This window comes from Monodon monoceros, unplaced genomic scaffold (assembly GCF_005190385.1).
Source record: "Monodon monoceros isolate NGI ecotype Baffin Bay Population unplaced genomic scaffold, NGI_Narwhal_1 Super_Scaffold_16, whole genome shotgun sequence".
In the NCBI taxonomy this organism is placed as follows: domain Eukaryota; kingdom Metazoa; phylum Chordata; class Mammalia; order Artiodactyla; family Monodontidae; genus Monodon; species Monodon monoceros.
In genome coordinates this window covers 8,291,951-8,310,016 of record NW_021703772.1, presented here as the reverse complement: position 1 = coordinate 8,310,016, position 18,066 = coordinate 8,291,951, and the positions used below count along the sequence as shown (strand labels likewise).

At 53.7% G+C, this 18,066-nt stretch overlaps 1 long non-coding RNA gene across 1 annotated transcript; it reads right to left on the bottom strand.

Moving 5' to 3' along the window:
* Positions 1–13,427: 13,427 nt before the first annotated feature.
* On the bottom strand, positions 13,428–17,542 carry LOC114896634. Its single transcript, XR_003793855.1, has 3 exons — positions 17,294–17,542; positions 14,374–14,509; positions 13,428–13,760 (listed from the first exon to the last, which is right to left on the bottom strand). It is a non-coding gene; the product is annotated as an uncharacterized LOC114896634 (long non-coding RNA).
* Between the last annotated feature and the right edge of the window lie 524 nt (positions 17,543–18,066).

Here is an 18,066-nt window from a genome sequence, read left to right as displayed (position 1 = left end):
GTAAACAACCAATTTACTGCAGAGAAACAAAGCCCGGATTTGTAGCCACTTTCTGTGGTGTAAATAATCCCACCCAGGAAAGTAATGGATTGGGAGATTGAGATTAACATATACACACTATATATAAAATATAGTATAAAATACATGTAAAGTATGTATAAAATAGATAACTAACAGAGACCTACTGTATAGGACAGGGAACTCTACTCAATATTCTGTAATAACCTATATGGGAAAAGAATCTGAAAAAGAATGGAGATATATATATAACTGATTCACTTTGCCGTATACCTGAAACTAACACAACACTGTAAATCAACTGTACTCCAATAAAAAATTTTTTAAAAATCCCACCCGGGCAGATGTTAAGCTACCAATCTACCGTCACTGAGTGTGGAGTTGGGAAGAGATGCGCTGGGTTGGCCTGTCCTGCACTGACTGCAGGACACCCGGACACACGTCAGGTAGAAGCTTCCTCCTATGGTGTGAGTTTAACGCCCACTCAGAGCTGGGCTGAGCAGGCAGCCTTGATTGTCTCTGGCTCATGGGCAGAGCTTTGTAGGAGCCCGCCCCACTGATGGGGAGGCCTGCCCAGGGCCACAGCGGCAGTCCTGACAAGGACATTAGAAAGTCCTCGACCCCTGACCTCACCCTACATCCAGCCCAGTCCTTCTATCCTTTCTGGAGCCTGGGAACCTCCCATGTTTTGTAGCTTAGCTATCCATTTAACCCACTGTGGGCTGTGTTATTACCCAGCATTTCCATGTGTTAGAAGGATGGGAGTGTATATGAATGTGTGTGTGAGTGTGTGTGTGTGTGTGTGAGTGTGTGTGTGTGTATAAATGTGAGTGTGCTGGGGTAACAGGCTTCTCACTCATTCGGTCCACCGTATTACTTAGGGTGATTTTTATTTTTACTGTTATTTACATTTTTTCTTTAATATTTTTTTGGCCACGCATTATGTGGGATATTAGTCCCCCGACAAGGGATCGAACCCACGCCCCCTGCAGTGGAAGCATGCAGTCTTAACCACTGGACCACCAGGGAACTCCGTTATTTACTTATTTTTGCTTATATGTATTTTCTGATTTGTTACAATAATCAGAATCTCTTCTGGGCTTTATTTCCTGCCATGCTTTTCCCCAATAAATAGATTTTCTTTAAATATCAGTACTCATCATGGAGCAGGTTTTGTCTGTGTTTCCTGCCCAGCATCCATTTTGCCTTCTTTTGGTAACAGCACCCCAATTTCCTTTGGGGACCAACTTGACTACCACTTACAGGCCTTATGTTTCAGTGGAGCTGACCCCATGCCCCATTCCAGGCCTGACCAACCAGGGTTTGGTCCCAAGCTGTATAGATTTCTTCAGAGAAGGCCACGGGAACCCATGAGACTCAGGGCCTGAGGTCTGCCGTAACTAGTGAGGACCAAGGTGTCTGCACTGGCCTGAAGCTGCTAGCAGCCTGCACCTGGAGGAATCTTCCCAAAACTCTAGACATCAGTGAGAAAGGAGAACCAAGAGAGGGAGAGAGAAGACTGAATCTTGACAGCATCACTGAACTCTGTGCAGAAACTTTCCCTTAGACTTTAGGTTTCTGTGAACCAAGAAATTTCTTTATTTGGATTATTTTTGCTCGCACCAGTTTGAGCTGATCTCCGTTCCTTCCAGCTGAGAGTAACACGTCTACATAGTGCACATTAAATATTATATCCTGTGTTTAGGGTGACATTATATACAAGCATTTTGCCATGTGTCTATGTAAGCTTTATACAGTGACATAATACTCCATAAGCTGGGTTTACCCTAAAATAAGAATGTCTATTTAATAGGAGCGTCCTTGTCTCTATGAGACAGGAGTTGAAAAGAAATCAAAGACAAATTTTTTGAGACGAATTTCCTCTTCCAAACGCTACGTAACAAAGGCCGGCAATTTTTGAACTGAACTAAGAAAAAAGCTCTTTTAGATATAGTTTCTTTTATAACTGTGTGTATATATGTATATTTCAGGTAACAACAGAATATACATTATGTTCTACACCGATATTATTTAATATTTATTTATAAACAGACAATATTTTTGTCCCCAAATTTTAATAATCCTCTCTGCTTTCTGACATGAATCCCTCTTTATTCTCCTCTGTCTTTCCTCAGCACAGATTTTTAAGACATGTGAAACTTAACAAGGGTAAGTGTAAAGTGCAACATGTAGAATCAAAAACCGAATTCCAAATGGCAGGTGAGGACAAGGAGTTTGACTTAAGTGCCTATGAAGAGTGCCTGATGGGGCTTCGCTGGTGGCACAGTGGTTGAGAGTCCGCCTGCCGATGCAGGGGACACCGGTTCGTGCCCCGGTCCGGGAAGATCCCACATGCCGTGGAGCGGCTGGGCCCGTGAGCCATGGCCGCTGAGCCTGCGTGTCCGGAGCCTGTGCTCCGCAACGGGAAGGGCCACAGCAGTGAGAGGCCCGCGTACTGCCAAAAAAAAAAAAGAGTGCCTGATGGTTGTAGCGGGTCACAGGCTGTCCATTAGGTGACATCAAGAACTTGCTGTGTACTTAGTTTCTCTAAGTCTCAGTTTCCTCACCTGAAAAGTGGGAGAATAACACCTGTACAGTGCCAGGTACTCAATGGAATATGCCGACCTTGATTTTTAGGACAAGAAGATATCCAAAAAAAACACTGAACAACCACCTGACAGGAATCTCATAACTGGGAACTGGATAAGGATTAACTTTAGCTGCATATAATAGAAGACCCAAAAGAACAATAGTTTGAGCATATATGTGATTATTTTCCCTCATGTAAAGGAATTCTGGAGGACAGCAAGAGTCTGGTGCCTGGTGTGGCATCTCTAACCATGGGGCCCAGATTCCTTCTATCTTTGTGCTCCACAAATTGTGTGGCACTTCGTGTGTCCCTGCAACCTCAAGGTTGCCTCATGTATCAAGATGGCTGCTGGTGCTCCAGCCTTCACATTCTTGATAACAGGATGACAAAGGGGAAAGAGCAAAAAGGTGTTCTGATCTTTGAAGGACCCTTTCTAAAGTTCCTCTCAATACTTTCTGCTTACATCTCATTGGCCAGAAGATCTTACCTAGCTGCAAGAGAGACTGGGAAGTATATTCTTTGTCAAAGCACATAGCCACCCTGAATAAAACTGGGTTTCTGATCCTAAAGAAGAAGGGCTACTCAAATGAACAACGAGCAGTCTTCTCCATGATTCTTTCACAAAGTACAGGGTTGTCCCACCCCAACAAAATTGGGTTTGCCCTGTGACCTCTGAGATGGCCACAGAGTATACATGGGGAGAAGAAATGCTTATTGAGCATTGAGCCTGGTGCTGGGAGAAGTGACAGCAACTGTTACCTATTGATGTGGCGGGATTATGGCAGGCCTCTCTCTGCATTAGCCAGTATCCTTAGCACGCCAGTCATTCAATATTTTAATATCCCTTCTGGGTGTAAAATAGTGCTGGAGAGCTTGACTTCTGAAGCCAGACAAGGTTCAAATCCCAGATTCAGTGCTTATTAATAGTGTGCCTTTGAATAAGTCACTTATTCCCTCTGAGGCTAAGCTTCCCCATGTATAAAATGGATATAATAATGGATCCGCACCTACCTAGAGACGACGGGGTAGTTGGAAGGATTAGATGTTTAGCTCCTTCTCCTGCCCGTGATAAGCAGGCACGAAATGTTAGCTGATAACCCCCAAGGGAAGCACAGACACAACAGACTAGAAACTTCACTCCAACCACCTTCTTAACGAAGAGCACAAGTAGGTTTATCTGGGTCTACGGGTTTCCGAAGAATACTCGAGGGTTTACAGATCTTTTGTTGTTCTCTGCCCTCCCAGCCTAGTTAAACAGGGAGAAGATGGAGACTGTTTATCCTGAGTCACAGGGTAAAACTCTGTCTTAGCTCATTTGGGCTGCAGGTTCAGTGTCCAGTGAGGACCTGCTTCCCGGTTAAAAGATAGCAGCCTTCTCGCTGTATTTCACATGGAGGAGTGGGCCAGGGAGCTCTGTGTTGTCCCTTTTATAAGGGTGTTAATCCCATTCATGAGGGCTCTATCCTCATGACTTAATCACTTCCCAAAGGCCCCACCTCCAAATACTATTACGTTGCGGATTAGCTTTCAACATATAAATTTTGGGGTGGGACACAAACATTCAGTCTGTAGCTCCCCACAACCAAAGACAGTCAGGGCTGGGAGCTGCCCAGGCCCTTAGCCTTCACTTGTTCCTACTCACCACTGCTGCGAAACTGTCTCTGCAGAAAGACTGGCCAAATCAGTCACCAGCGTGGACAGAGAGGTGCTGGGAGTTGTCCCTTATAACATTTATTATAAATCAACACCTGCATCCCATTCTCTTTCATCAGAGTCACAGCCATCCGGATTCCTTGTGGGCCCTGTACCTGTATATAACCTCCATGCTTTTCCAAGACATTTGCCTCTCTCTCCTTAGATACCCGCAGACTTGGCTACGAATAGTCCCATAGACTCAGCCTGCTAGGGCAGCCACTCCGGAGGCGCAGGACCCTTGCTCTGCAGGTGCCTGTGACATCGCCAGCTTCAACAGCCCCCTGTGACCTCACCACCTGGACAACTCAGCCCAGTGGGGCCATGGCCACTCCCTCAACCAGCACAAGTGACAGAGGGCCTAGATGATCACCATGCCCTCGGGAGAGGCCAGAGCCTCCAGCATCCCCACACATGGTGACAGCAGGTGTACAGACATCCCAACAGTGCGGTCCCAAAGTCAGGTCCCCCTCCTTGCAGATGTCCCAACGGCTCACGACACTGCAGCATCGGCTGAACAGCAGGATGTAGGTCAGGCTTCCAAGCCAGCCACCTTGGGGGCCACGTCAGCGTCTGGGGATAAGGACAAGCATGAGGCTGCCGCGGGGCATGCCCAGGAGCCCACAGCGCTGCTTGCCCCCCTGGCCCCAGGTGCCCTGCAAAGGTCCAGGGGCTTCCAGAACCTAGTGCAAAAAGTGCTGGTGCAAGAGTCGAGTACGACTCAGAATCCTCAGATTTTCCAACTTTACTCCCTGATTAAGGAAGAGACACCACAAGCGGCAGGCGTCCCAGACAGGGAACAGGAACTAGCTCCATCTACCCCAAGCGCTGTGGTACAGTCCCCGCAAAATGCAGAGGCTCAGCCCATCATGAGCACAGCAGATGCCAATGACCAGCTTGACACTCGGGCTGCTGACACTGCAGAAGCTGTTGAGGAGAACCCTGAGGGTCAGGAGGCCTTGAACCCTGGCACTGATGCCTTGCCATCAGCCCCTGCCTCGCCGGGCCCCCGAGTGGCAGCCGTGGAGAGGAGGGCCCTGGACTCCACAGCCAGTGAGAACAACTACATGCGTTCCATGACCAGCTTGCTGGGCGGGGGTGAGGGGTCCATCAGCTCCCTGGCAGACATCCTGGTGTGGTCTGATACTGCCATGGGCATGGCCACGGGCACCCTGGCCTCCGGCCACGGCTCCGTGACAGACGTGCTGCACAACACGGGGGCCCAGCCTGCGCTCCATCTCCAGCATCCTGGGGAGTGCCAGCTCTGCCTCATCCTCCGGGCTGGCAGTGGGGACCAGTCGGCCCTGCACTCCGTCACCCACATGCTGGAACCAGTGGAGCGGAGGACCGTAGAGGGCATCCTCTCGGCCATGCACTACCTAACCAGCCACCTCGCCCCACGCCAGGCCCATGCCGGCCCCAACTTGGACGAGGCCCCGCGCTCTGCAGCCTCCCGAGACCCCGGGAGCACACATGCCCTACTCTCTCACGCATCCCTACCCTGGACGGCTCTCCCCAGACCGGGCAATAAATCACTGGCGAGCGTTTATTCTCCAAGCGCCAGCCTCATACCTTGTCTGTGCAGCGGGCACAGGGTGGAGGGACAGGAGGGGGCTAGGGTGTTCTGGAAACAGAAAGGTGTTCCCTGAGGGCTTCTCGGGTTGTCCCATTCATGGGCTGGGGGTCAAAGTGCAGAAAGAGAAGGGCCTGGGCAGGCCTGGGAGGCCAGGCATTGCAGGGCTCAGACCTGAAAAAACTGATCTTGGCTGGACCTCTAACCAGGTAAGTGCATTTCTGAGGAAGTAAGATCTGGTCCTTCCCCAGGGCCTACTGGCTTAGCAGGCTCAGGATGCCCAGCCAGGCTCTCTGATCGTGGGATTGAGAGTGTGGGGTTGAGAGCCAGGAATGAGACCAGTGTGGGCTCAGGCCCCAGCGTGGCAGCTGGCCACGGGCCAATCCCTCCACCCTCTGAACCTGCAACTCTCCTCTGTAGAACAAATAACGAGCCCACGCCATGAAGATGTTATGGGATGTAAGGGAAACAACACAGGTCCTAAGGCATGATGTCTGGCACTTAGTAAGCTCACACACTTCAGCTGCCATGATTATTATCCTCCAGCAGGCTGGGGACACAGTGGGATTCAGGGATCTATGTAGGGTGACCAACCACCCCGGTTTGCCTGGGGTTCCTGGGATATGGGACTTTCAGATTTAAAACCAAGAAAACCCCAGGCAAAAACCAGGATAAGTTGGTCACCCTAGACCCGGGTCTCTTTCCGTGGTTTTTTTTTTGGCTGTGTTGGGTCTTTGTTGCTGTGCATGGCTTCCTCTAGTTGTGACGAGCAGGGGTTACTCTTCGTTGCAGTGTGCGAGCTTCTCATTGTGGTGACTTCTCTTGTTTCGGAGCACGGGCTCTAGACGCATGGGCTTCCGTAGTTGCAGCACATGGGTTCAGTAGTTGTGGCACACGGGCTCTAGGGCGCGCGGGCTTCAGGAGTTGTGGAAAGCCAGCAGCCCACCCTCTGGCTTGACACAGTGCCATGCCGGCCACATGACTTGGTGAGTGAAGATCTGGCTGGACGTCAGCCCCGACTCTTGCCCTTGGCTGGGTGCCTTATACAGATCACAACCCACACACCTTCATGCTGCAGCCCTGGCTGTGGATTCCTTCATTCATCCATCCCTCATTCCCAGCAGAGTCTCCAAATGGGAGACCTTGGCTGAAACCAGCCCACTGATGGATTTGCCCTACACAGTGTTTCTTTTCTTTTTAATATTTATTTATATATTTATTTGGCTGCCCCGGGTCTTAGTTGCGGCACGCAGGATCTTTGTCGCCGCTTGCGGGATCTTCGTTGCATGTGGGCTCTTTAGTTGCAGCATGCGGGATCTAGTTCCCTGACCACGGATCAAACCTGGGCCCCCTGCATTGGGAGCGCAGAGTCTTAACCACTGGACCTCCAGGGAAGTCCCCCTACACAGTGTTTCTTAAATTGGGAATTAGTTGCTAACATTTAAAAGCCAGGAGATTTTAAATAAAAACATGGATTTCTGCTTCTCTTGAGAAACCTAGGGGCCTTATTTCTTCTGGGCAACCGGCAGCTGAGCTGCCTACTTTAGAGGGAACTACCTGGCCTATGTCAGTACTGAGTCGCCTGCCTGATCCCCAGAGGCATGCGTCTACTACCCTACCACCCCTACCCGGCAGATGGCTCCTGTGAGGAAGTCTGATGCCAGGCCCCAAGGGGACGAGAAGACAACCAGGTGTGTCTATCCCCTTCCCTCAAGGAGCTGCCACTTTCTGTAGATGAGACGTGAACTGTCCCCATGTAGTGAAAGCAAAGAATTCAGAGGAGGGAGATTGTCAGTTCAGATCCCAGTATCAGGGCCTCCTTGAGTCAGACCTAAAAAGAGAGGAGAGATGGTGTCCCTGACAGAGGCATGGACAGCAAAAGTCGAGGCAGGCGTGATGGGGGCTTGGTAGGGGAGGGCGGCTGAGCAGCTCAACCTGCCTGGAGCCCAGAGCAGAGCGCGGGAGACAGAGCTGCCAGGGTGGACCTCAAATGCTTTCAACAAATATTTTCTGAACCAGGTAAGTGCCACTATACGCCAGGCACTGCTAGATACTGAGACTGCAAAGGTGAATGAAAGATTGAAACCAGGCTCAACCCAGGTCAGGGGAAGGGCTGAGCCAACTAGCACAACTGCCAAGTGCGGGCATGTCTGGACCCAGGGCTCAGCCATGTCCTCAGGGCTCTGTCTTTCCAGTTCAGCCCCTCTGTGCTGGCTCCATTTTCAGGCACTCAGCCACCTTCCTGGAAAGAGAGAGGCCCTTGTTTCCACTGGATCTGGCAGGAGACTCCCAGGTGAGGACACTGCCAGGCCTGGCTTGGCTCCCATGCTCTCTGCTGAACCAATCACTGAGGCTGTGGGAGTGAAATACCTCGTTACCTGGCCTGGGCCTCATGTCCACCTCTGAGGCCAGGGTCAGTCCAGAAATGGGGGTTCCCCACAGGAAGGGCTGCTGGACCGACAACATTTTGTGTGTGAAAGCCAATAGAGTTGTGAAGAGCATGGCTTTGGGGGTCAGGCTACCTTGAATCCTGGCTCTACTTCCTTCTAGCTGTGTTACTTTCATCCCCCCGTGCTTTGGTTTCCTCATCCATCAAATGACAATACACCTACCGCGTCAGGCTGCTGTGAGAATTAAATGAGTCAGGTGCTTGGAAAGGTTCCTGGCACATAGTTGAGTGCAATATAAGTGTCAGCGATCATTGTGATTATTAGGACAGAAGGGTTCCGTGGAGCTGTGTACTAAGAACGGAATTTCCCTGCTTGTTCCTGGCCTTCCTCTTTGCGGTGGGATTAACAATTGTGTTGTCAAATATGCCTGACAATGCATCTTCTCTGCAGGTGGGACCTGCAGGTAGCCAGGTGCTACTGTACCTGGGCCAAAGGTTCGGGCTGTGCACTCAGGGCTGAGGAATCCAACTTGGAGAGAAGTGGGTGCACCTCAGCTCTCGCCAGAGTGAGAAAGCAAAGGCCCAGAGGCAGGAGCTTGGAGAAATGCCCCGTTTTATAGGCAAGAGGAAGCAATTCATGAGACACAGGAGCAATCAGCAAGTGGGGATGACCCAGCCCATCACGAGCCTGTGAGCCCACCGTGTTGGATGAATAAAAACTGAACAACTATTGAACAATTGGGGAGAGGCAGTCAGTAGAGACAGAGGTGGGGTGTAAGGGGAAAAAGAATGAGCGGTCGTCAGAATAACAGGGTGGCTGTGTGTAGGGTACTCTTTGGTGTTGAGAATTGAGGCACAACCAAGTTATAAATTCACCCCAACAAAACTGGTGCCTCCGCACCCCTTCTGGTTTATATTTTAGGGTTAACACCTGACAGCCACCAGCGTTTCTCTAGGATCAACAACAGTCGTTTTGGTTGTATGTTCTGCCACTGAGAGATTGGCCAGTAAGCAGAGGTTCTGCTTAAAGAAACATTTAGGCTGACCTAAGAGCCATGGGACAGGCACAACATCCTAACCTCTGAGCCTGGCTGGGGCATGGCTAACAGAAGGAAACCGACAAGTCCTGGGAGATAGCAGAGGAACACTGTGGCTTCAAGGGTAGGGCTTGGCCGAGGAGTCTCTGGATGGGCAGTATCCACTGAACTTGCACTGGCCCTCCCTGTGGAGTCCTCAAGTGGGCACTGCGGTCCTAGAAGATGGACCATTTCCTCATCTACAAAATGCCTCACAGGGATGCTGTGGTCAAGAACGCATATAAAAAAACAAAAAACAAAAAATAGCATTTAACAGTAGGCATGTGACACGTTAGTTTTCTTCCTCCCTTGTGGTTTTCTGCATTGTCTGTATATTGGGCAGGAGTCTCTTAACGGAAAGTGACAAAAACCCATGGATTTGGTGGACTGGGCAGAGAAGGGCTGAGAAGGAACCGGCTTTCAAAATGCCTGGTGTCAGGGACTCAAAGCTAGCAGGACGCCTCCATTGTTATGTCCTCTGCCTCCATGGCAACTCTGCCCCTCCCCCAAGCTTCTGCTTCTCGTGGGGAATGAGGTTCCTGGAGGCTCTGGGCCCACAACCTTGCGCTTTCCAGACCAAGAGGAAAGGTCTGGTTCCCTGCTCCAGTCTGATATTTCCCAAGGGGAAGGACTCTGGTTGGCCCAGGCTGGATCACATGTTGGAAAGGCCTTCCTCAGCCAGTGCCTGTGGTACCTCTCTGAGCAGGCAGTTCTGGGCACCCTGAGCCACGCCCCTCCCAGAGACAAAACGAGGGAGCCAGGCAACGTGTCCTCTCCTGGCCCGCCTGGGTTCCCCACAGCAGGTGGCACAGCCCTGACCTCCCTCCGCACCTGCATCTGAAAGCCCTCCCGGTAAATAATAGTCACTTTTCCCACAAAACCAGGCTGGCACTCCAGATGAGATCAGCTCTTTGCACAAGACCACACAGAGCCCAGTCTTAGGTTCTAAGCCCTGCAGAGCGCCCACCGCTACATATGAGTTTGTCTGTGAATGTTCTGCCCACAATCAGAACTTTCCCTTAACCATGTGCTTTGGAAAGATCTGAGGCATTGTGAAGTGTTCTCCCTCCAGCTCCATGGATTGAAAATTATTCCTTTGGATCTCTGAATTTTAAATATCAATCAATGAGAAAATAGGATTCACCTAAAACACATGGTTTTGTTTCTGACCACCTGTATTTTATGAGTGCTTGTCAAAATGCAGTTTTTGATGGCCCCTGAACGATTCTGGGCCTCATCTCCCAGTCTGCACTTGGGGATTCAGCACTTTATAATCTGCTACGGTGTGAAATGGAGATGGGCAGGGAGATGCAGCAGCCTCGGAACGACACCCATGCCAGAAACTCCGCGAAGTGCTCAGGTAGGTCCCTCCCTCCCCACTCCCCCCACCCAGGGGTGGCCTGGCCAAACCGCACCCAGCACAGCAGGCACGGAAGTGAATGCCTCAGCACAGACGCCAGGGGAAGGCGCAGGAGTGGAGGAGGGAACCAAGGATGGGAGCAGAGTGGCGTGAGCAGGGCCCAGTGTGTCCTCCGCCAAGGCAGATGGCCTAGCGCGGCTGAGATGTCCTAGGCGGCTGGAGGGGAGGGGAATGGAAACGCCCCGTGCTGCCACCTGCTCCTTGTTTCCAGAGCAGGAACCCAGGCTGGCGCCTGGTGAGAAACACGAAGCAAAAAGGGGTCAGTCAGATGGGCGACGGCGAACAAAGGCCCTTCTCTGGGGGAGAAACCCCGGCTGGCCGCGGGGCTCACTCAGGCCGCCACGGGGCCCTCGCCGGCCGGCCCGAGGCCAGGCGGCGCTGTTTCCTCGTCTGGGGCTGGTCCCCTTCCGTCGCGGGGAGGAGCAGCACCGGATCGGAACGGAGGGTGCGGCCAGGAGGGCGAGGGGCGACGAGGACCGTGCGGCCGGGCGGGGTCATCCACCGCCCTGCCCAGCCCCGCCGTCTCCATGGCGACGGCTACCTCACCGCGGAGACTGGGAGAGCTGCAGAGAGAGTCTTTGCCGGTTGCTGCGCAACGGCCCAGTGACGTCAGGCGATTGAGTTTGGTTCCCAAGGTAACTGACCAGGCAGCTGGGCCCGGAACTATTTGTGTCTGTCCCCAGAGGGTCTGCGGAGCCTCCGGGGTCTGGCGCAGCTGAGGAAATGCGCTCCTGGCCCGCGGGCAGGCGGGAGACGGAACACAGAGGCCCTTTCAGCTCTCGGAGACTGGCGACCCAGGCGGGGCGGGGTGTGCGCCCAAAGCCGGACGCCCCAACTCCGCTCCCTGCCGCTCGGGTCTTTTCCCCCCGCTCCTGCCCGGGTGGCCCCTGGACCGCCAGGCTTTGTCCTACTTATAAACGCCCTGCTGGGTAAACTCCTTGAAGTAAAGCGCTTCTGTTTGTAGCATCCCGGCCCGCACTGTCACCCTCACTGGCACACAGCGGGCTCTCAGCGCGGCCTCTCCATGGGACTGTGGACGTTCGCTCCCCTTTCAGAGTTGCGAGACGCTTCCAGCACTCAGAACCCCTTGTCAGGTTCTGATCTCGAGCCCTGGTGAGCCGATCAGCAGACCGGCTCCATAATTTGGGGGCCACAATGCAAAAATAAAATGAGGGGCCCCTTGTTCAAAAATGACGGTGGGACAAGGTAGGGAACGGGCCCCAGTGCTGCCCACTGAGAGTAAACTGCAAGAGAGTGAAAGTGACAAGCACATGGGTAAACTGAGGCAGGTGGCGTCAGTCACAGAGGAGAGAGGATAAGGTTCAAACCTGGAGCTGCAGAAGGTGGGGGACAAGGCACGACAGGAGCAGAAAGAGTAGCAGGTGCGTAAAGACAAAGCAGTGACCTAAATTTGGGCCTGAGAGCTGGCCCAGGCCCGCCTGGGGGACCCCTCAGAACTCAGCACTGTAACTGGGTCTTGGGACTTAAGTGACGCAGTCTATCCAGGCCTCTCAGGCTCCTCCTTCGTTATGGCACCCGTCAAAACAGGGTAACACCCAAGCCTCTCACAATCTGTCTCCAGGGAGACACTACCACCTCCCCCTGTCCAATGGGCCAAGCCAGGCTGGACTCAGGGACATGGATTTATGAACCCAGGCCACAGAGAACAAGCCAAGCATCGACATCCAGACCAGCTGTTAACCCAGGAGCCAGGGCACACTCTGCCTGTCCCATCAAGCGAGGCATCTGCTCCTTCCCTGTGAATCTTCACGTCTCTTGTCAACAGTCTGACAGCTGACTGGGGGCTCAGAGGGCAGGAGGCATCTGGCATCTCTGAAAGAGCAGCCGCAGCTTTCGCGGGCAGTGAATCTCCACAGCCTGATTCTCAGTTGAGAAAGCCTGCAGCCCTCATCCTCTCCTCCCCTCTGGGTGAAGCAGGCTCCATGATCCCAGATTCACACATAGGACCTGTTCAAGGATTCACCCAGGCCCACCTCCCCACCGCCCAGGTTCCCTGGTCTGTCCCAGATGACCCCTCGGGAATGGCCCCTGGGCCTAGGAAACAAAGCTGTGGAGCAGAACCAGCTACATAATTTATGGGGCCCAAGTGGAAAATGAAAATGCAAGGCCCCTTCTTCAAAAAGTATTAAGAATGTCAGGACAGGGACAGCAAAGCATAAAACCAAGCACGGAGCCCTGTGGGACTGCACAGATAGCAGGCTCACAAAACCAGGCCAGCTGGTGTGTCCTAGACACCAAGCAAGCCTCCTTCCCGGGCACAGCCCATCTCTTCCCTCTCTCATGGTCCATCTGTTGGCCTCTCCCCACACTGCCGCTGGCTGCTTCCAGGACCACTGTCCTAACCATCATTCAACACAATGTGGGCATCTAGAGGGTCCTCAAAGAGCCCCACAAGATATTACATGGGGTGGCGGGGGGGGGGGAGATGTACCCAGTGCTTTCTTTTTTTTTTTAAAATAAATTTATTTATTTACTTATTTATTTTTGGCTGCATTGGGTCTTCATTGCACGTGCGGGTTTTCTCTAGTTGCGGCGAGCGGGAGCTACTCTTCGTTGTGGTGCAGAGGCTTCTCATTGCGGTGGCTTCTCTTGTTGTGGAGCACGGGCTCTAAGCACGTGGGCTTCAGTAGTTGTGGCTTGCGGGCTCTAGAGCGCAGGCTCAGTAGTTGTGGCACACAGGCTTTGTTGCTCCGCGGCATGTGGGATCTTCCCGGACCAGGGCTCGAACCCATATCCCCTGCATTGGCAGGGGGATTCTTAACCACTGCGCCACCAGAGAAGTCCCCCAGTGCTTTCTTATCAAAGGACCAAAACCACAGAACAGTTCCAGAAATGCTCGTTTCTGCAAATGCTGGGTGTTTGATTCTCTATTTTCAGCTGAAGAACACTTGCTCTTGAAAAAATACCTGAGGGTCATCTACATAAGACGATGAAGCACGAAGTGTAGCAGCTGACTGATGATAATTTGGCACTGGTAAACACTAAAACAGGATACAAGAACAAAAGTCAAGGATGTGTTTGTGGCCTCCTGAGGTCTACATCACACCCATGATTCATCCCACTCTGTCCTCAGGGAACCAAGGGAGAGAACTTCTGCCTCAGCCCCTCTGCTTCATCTCCACCCTGGGATCAGGGCCTGCAAATGCCCCTGCTGGACTCCCCGCTCCCTCTGCCAGCCTCTCTGAATCCTACCCTCCTGCCAAAGTGAGTCCCCCCATGTGGGCACTGTGCTGCACCATCCAGGTCCCCTGCAGCCCTGAAGTAGGGTGCCCCCGTGCTGGGAGTACAGGCTGCAGACACAAGGACCCTCAGCTGTCAGCCCTCTCTGGAGATCCCCTCTACTGAAGAAAAGAAAATGCTTTGGCCAAAGCCAAGATCTTCACCTGTTTAAAGCATCACTCTGGCTACAGTGAAGAGAATGAATTCACCACATGCATCGCCTACTGTTGGGCACATGTTAACCCTTCGGCCTGATAGTTTTAACCTGTAGTTGTGTGAGATAACGTGTCTGCTGCTTGAGGTTGGAACCCAGCCCTTGGACTGTTTGGATCCTTGCATGGCCTTGCACTGAGTAGGTGCTCAATAAATACTTACAGATAGCAATCAGCTGACACTTCTGTTTCTGCAGTGATCTCTGGGAGTCTTGCTTCTCAGACCAGCATCAGTAGCACTTGGGAGCTAGTAGGAAATATGCAATCCCAGACCCCACGCACACCTCCTCAATCATAATCTGTAATTTAACAAGATATCCCAGAAATTCAGATATATGGTAAAGTTTGAGAAGCACTTCTGGCGAGTAGAATAACTAGAGGGCTAGACGAGGAGGTGTGGGAAGTCGGAAGTGAGGCAGGAGGCGAGCTCAGGTGCATATAGAGGGCTCACCTGGGGAGTCTCCCTTAAGAGTGGTGATCACCCTGAGTCACTGAGTCTGAGACGGGACCAGTAATAAAGCTAACTCTCGGGTGCTTTCTATGTGCCAGACACTGGTTTCTCAACCTTTTACAGCCAATAACTACTTTAGTCTCCGCAACAGCCCTATAACGTGGTACTATTAGGATCATCGTGTCCATACTGCAGATAGAGAAACCGAGGCCCCGTGCGGTTGAGATTATTCCAGAATCTTCAGCAGGTACACACATTTGGCTGTACCTGGTGTTTAGGGCACGGTCTGTTCTGATTGGTCGCTGACTGTCCCACTGGTTATTCAAGGTTTTGAACGTCGCCCTGGTTACACAGCTGGACGGAAGAGGCAGGATCCAAATCAGCCCGCTGTGCTGGAGCCACGCTCCAAACCAACATCCTCTATCCATCTAGTGCCGTCACCACCCAGAAACGGCACACCTCAGGGACGAGTAATGTGTGTCAAAGTGCTGTGTAAGCTGTAAAGCACAGTATAAATGCCAAATGGATTCCTCCGGGGCAGAAGTGAGAGAAGCCTGTTAAAGATGGAGAAGCTGGACTGTGAGAGGGGAGATGATGTGGGGAAGCAGAATTCTCTCTGCTTGCTCAAGGGGGTAACTGAGGCAAGAAGGAAAAGCCTCCCTAAGTGGAGCCCCAGGATCAGCCCACGAAGGCTCTAACTTGCCAGAGACCGTCAGGCACTAAGCAGGTTAGCCCGGATGAGACCTCACGGAATAACCGAGCGCTCCTGATATCGACCACCAGGGGGCGCTGCTCCCCAGCCTTCGTCCCACTGGACCCCACCTGCTGTGTGGAAACTAGGACTTGGAAGAAGTCCTAGTGAACAAGCACCAGGACTTTGAGAACTGGGAAAGGAGGGAAGGCAGATGGAAGGGGTACTTATACCACTTTCAATCCCAATACACCCCTATGGAGAAGCTCTTGTTCCCACTTTACAGATGAGGAATTTGAGGCCCAAAGATGTTAGATAAGATCCCCCAAACCAGGAAGTTAGGTAGAGGTCGAGCTGGGTCATTTGATTCCAACCTCAGTTCCCAAGGGGACCACAGGTAGATGCCAGCTCATTTGACCCTGTCCTGTCGTTGGTGTACCTGCTTCTATTGACCTTGTATTCTGAGAGGTGACTAGAAATCCTACCACAACTGTATTCCCACAATTACAACAGCCAGGCCTCATAAAGGCAGCCTTCTTGAACTTGAACTTTTTGAGGTGGTGGGCTCCTGCTTCATTGCCCTCTGGCCTTCAAGAACCCTCAACTGCCACCCCAGCCGAGCAGCCTCCCCATTCAGGCAGAATCTGAGGTCTCTTCTGCTCCAGAATCTGGCTCTGGGCCCCCAGAAGTATGTCCTATTTTACATCCCCTCCCCACGCCAGGGACCCCATGGGTTCAGCTTTTGCCCCCTGGCACCCCACAGCAGGCAGAAGCACAAATAAACAAGTGGACATTTGAGCCTGTGGCTGGGGCCAAACCAGGCACCAAGGTTTTTTCTCAGCTCCCACCAACTCCTTTTATGGCCTCTGGGTCCAGTTCCTTCTTCATAATAAGTCATAACTGGAAAAGGCCTCAGGAGTCACTGAGTCCAACTTGCGCCAACACTTTCCTTTTCTAAAGAGGAAAAAAAAGTATGCCTCCCGGTCTCCAGGCGGGTTCCTAAGACCAGGACAGGGCGGGAAGCGTCCTGAACGGGAAGGAAACTCCAGCCCTGAGACGGGACCTGGGCACGCACCTGTAATGTAGGGGGAAGGGGGGACCCTAACCTCGGCTTCTTCTATGGTCCTCTTACCCAGCTCCTGAGGTTCTGTCACCTGCCCTGGACACCGCCTAACGAGCATCTAATCCGCCCCCCTTCGGTAGGACGCTTTCCTTCCCTCTGTCCTGGGAGCTGGGGAAGCTCGCGTGTCTGGCAGCACGGGCGTGTAAGTGATCATATGTGTACAGAGCGTGTGAGCCGCCACACACGCGTCCGCGCCATTGCCGGGTGGGGGGGGAGTCTGTGAGCGCCCCCTAGGGGCCGGCCATCACCCGCTGCCGCAGCTGCGAAGTGGCCGTGCGCAGCGCCGCGTGTACCCGGCGCGCACCAGCCTCGCCACCCTCCCGTCCCGGCCGAGAGCACGGGGTGTGTTGGCTGGCAGGCTGGCGCGCAGCACCCGGAGCCAGGGCGCTTCTGGTTCTCGGTCCCCTGGCCTCCCCTTCCCGCCTGGCATTTTCTGTTTTCCCGGGCCTCCCCTCCGCCCGCGAGGAGCGCTCCGGCGCAGGGTCCGAGAGCAGCCCCGCCCGGGCCGGCCGGCGAAGGTGGCAGGGCTGCTGGGCGCGCTCCGCCCCTCCCTGCCGCCCCCGCCCCCGCCCCCGCCTCGGCGCCCCGATGGGTTTTTCCATGACTGCATCCGGCCCCGGGCCGTCTTTGTTCCCGCCATCCCCAGCCGTGCCTGCGAGCTGGTCCGCCTCTCTCCCGCGCGCCGGGGTTTTTCCAGGGCTCAACTGGAGCACTGTGGAGCCGCCTCCCCGTCCCCGGCCTCAGGCGCCCCGGCCGAGATGCGGCCCCCGCGCGACCCCGAGATCCCCTGTAGGGAGCCGAGCTCTCTCCAGACCCACCGCTCCGTCCGTCCTGTCCCCGTCTCCAAGGCCCGCAGCCCATGAGCCCCGTATTTGGGCGCAAAGTTGACCGTCAGCCTTGGCGCTGCCGCGCTTCTTGAGGCGCTCTTGGCGCCCCGAGTCCCTCCCCGGCTTCACGTTGGGGGGCGAGGGTCAGGTGTCTGCAGAGCCGGGCCGCCTCTGCCTCCAGCTTGTGTTAGGGCCTCACATTTCTCCCAAGGGGCAGGCGGCGCAGAGGGGCACCCAGGGGCGCGCACACGGTCCGTCACAGCCTGAGGTCGCCATGTGTGATCGCCGTCCCCCCGCGCGCCGGCCGCTACCGGGCAGAGACGCGCCCGCCCCCGCGGGAAAATGGGCACACTCGCGGGCAGTACGCGCTCCAGAGCGCGGGGGACTCTGTGCTCCTGGCGTCCCCTCCCCGCCCCCCGGAAGGAAGGGGAGATAGGCAGAAAAGGGGAGGTGGGAGATGGGTGGGGTTCGAGGGAGTGAGGACAGGCACGCAGTCTCCATGTGCCCCGTGGGGACCGTGTGTCTGCAGCCCGATCCTGCACTGAGCTGCGTTCATTTCGTATGTGTCTGCGAACCAGCGGAGCCTTCCAGCTATTACCCTGACATGTTGGCGGGAAAAGTGTAAGAAACACGGTGTTTGCTTCCGAGTGAGGCTTGCTAAGCCCTGCCAGAGAAGCCAGACTCCCAGCGTGGCCTCCAGGCTGGGGTACAGGGGTGAGGGGGCGTCTGGGCAGCGGAAGTGGTCCTGGATTAAGAGGGTGTCT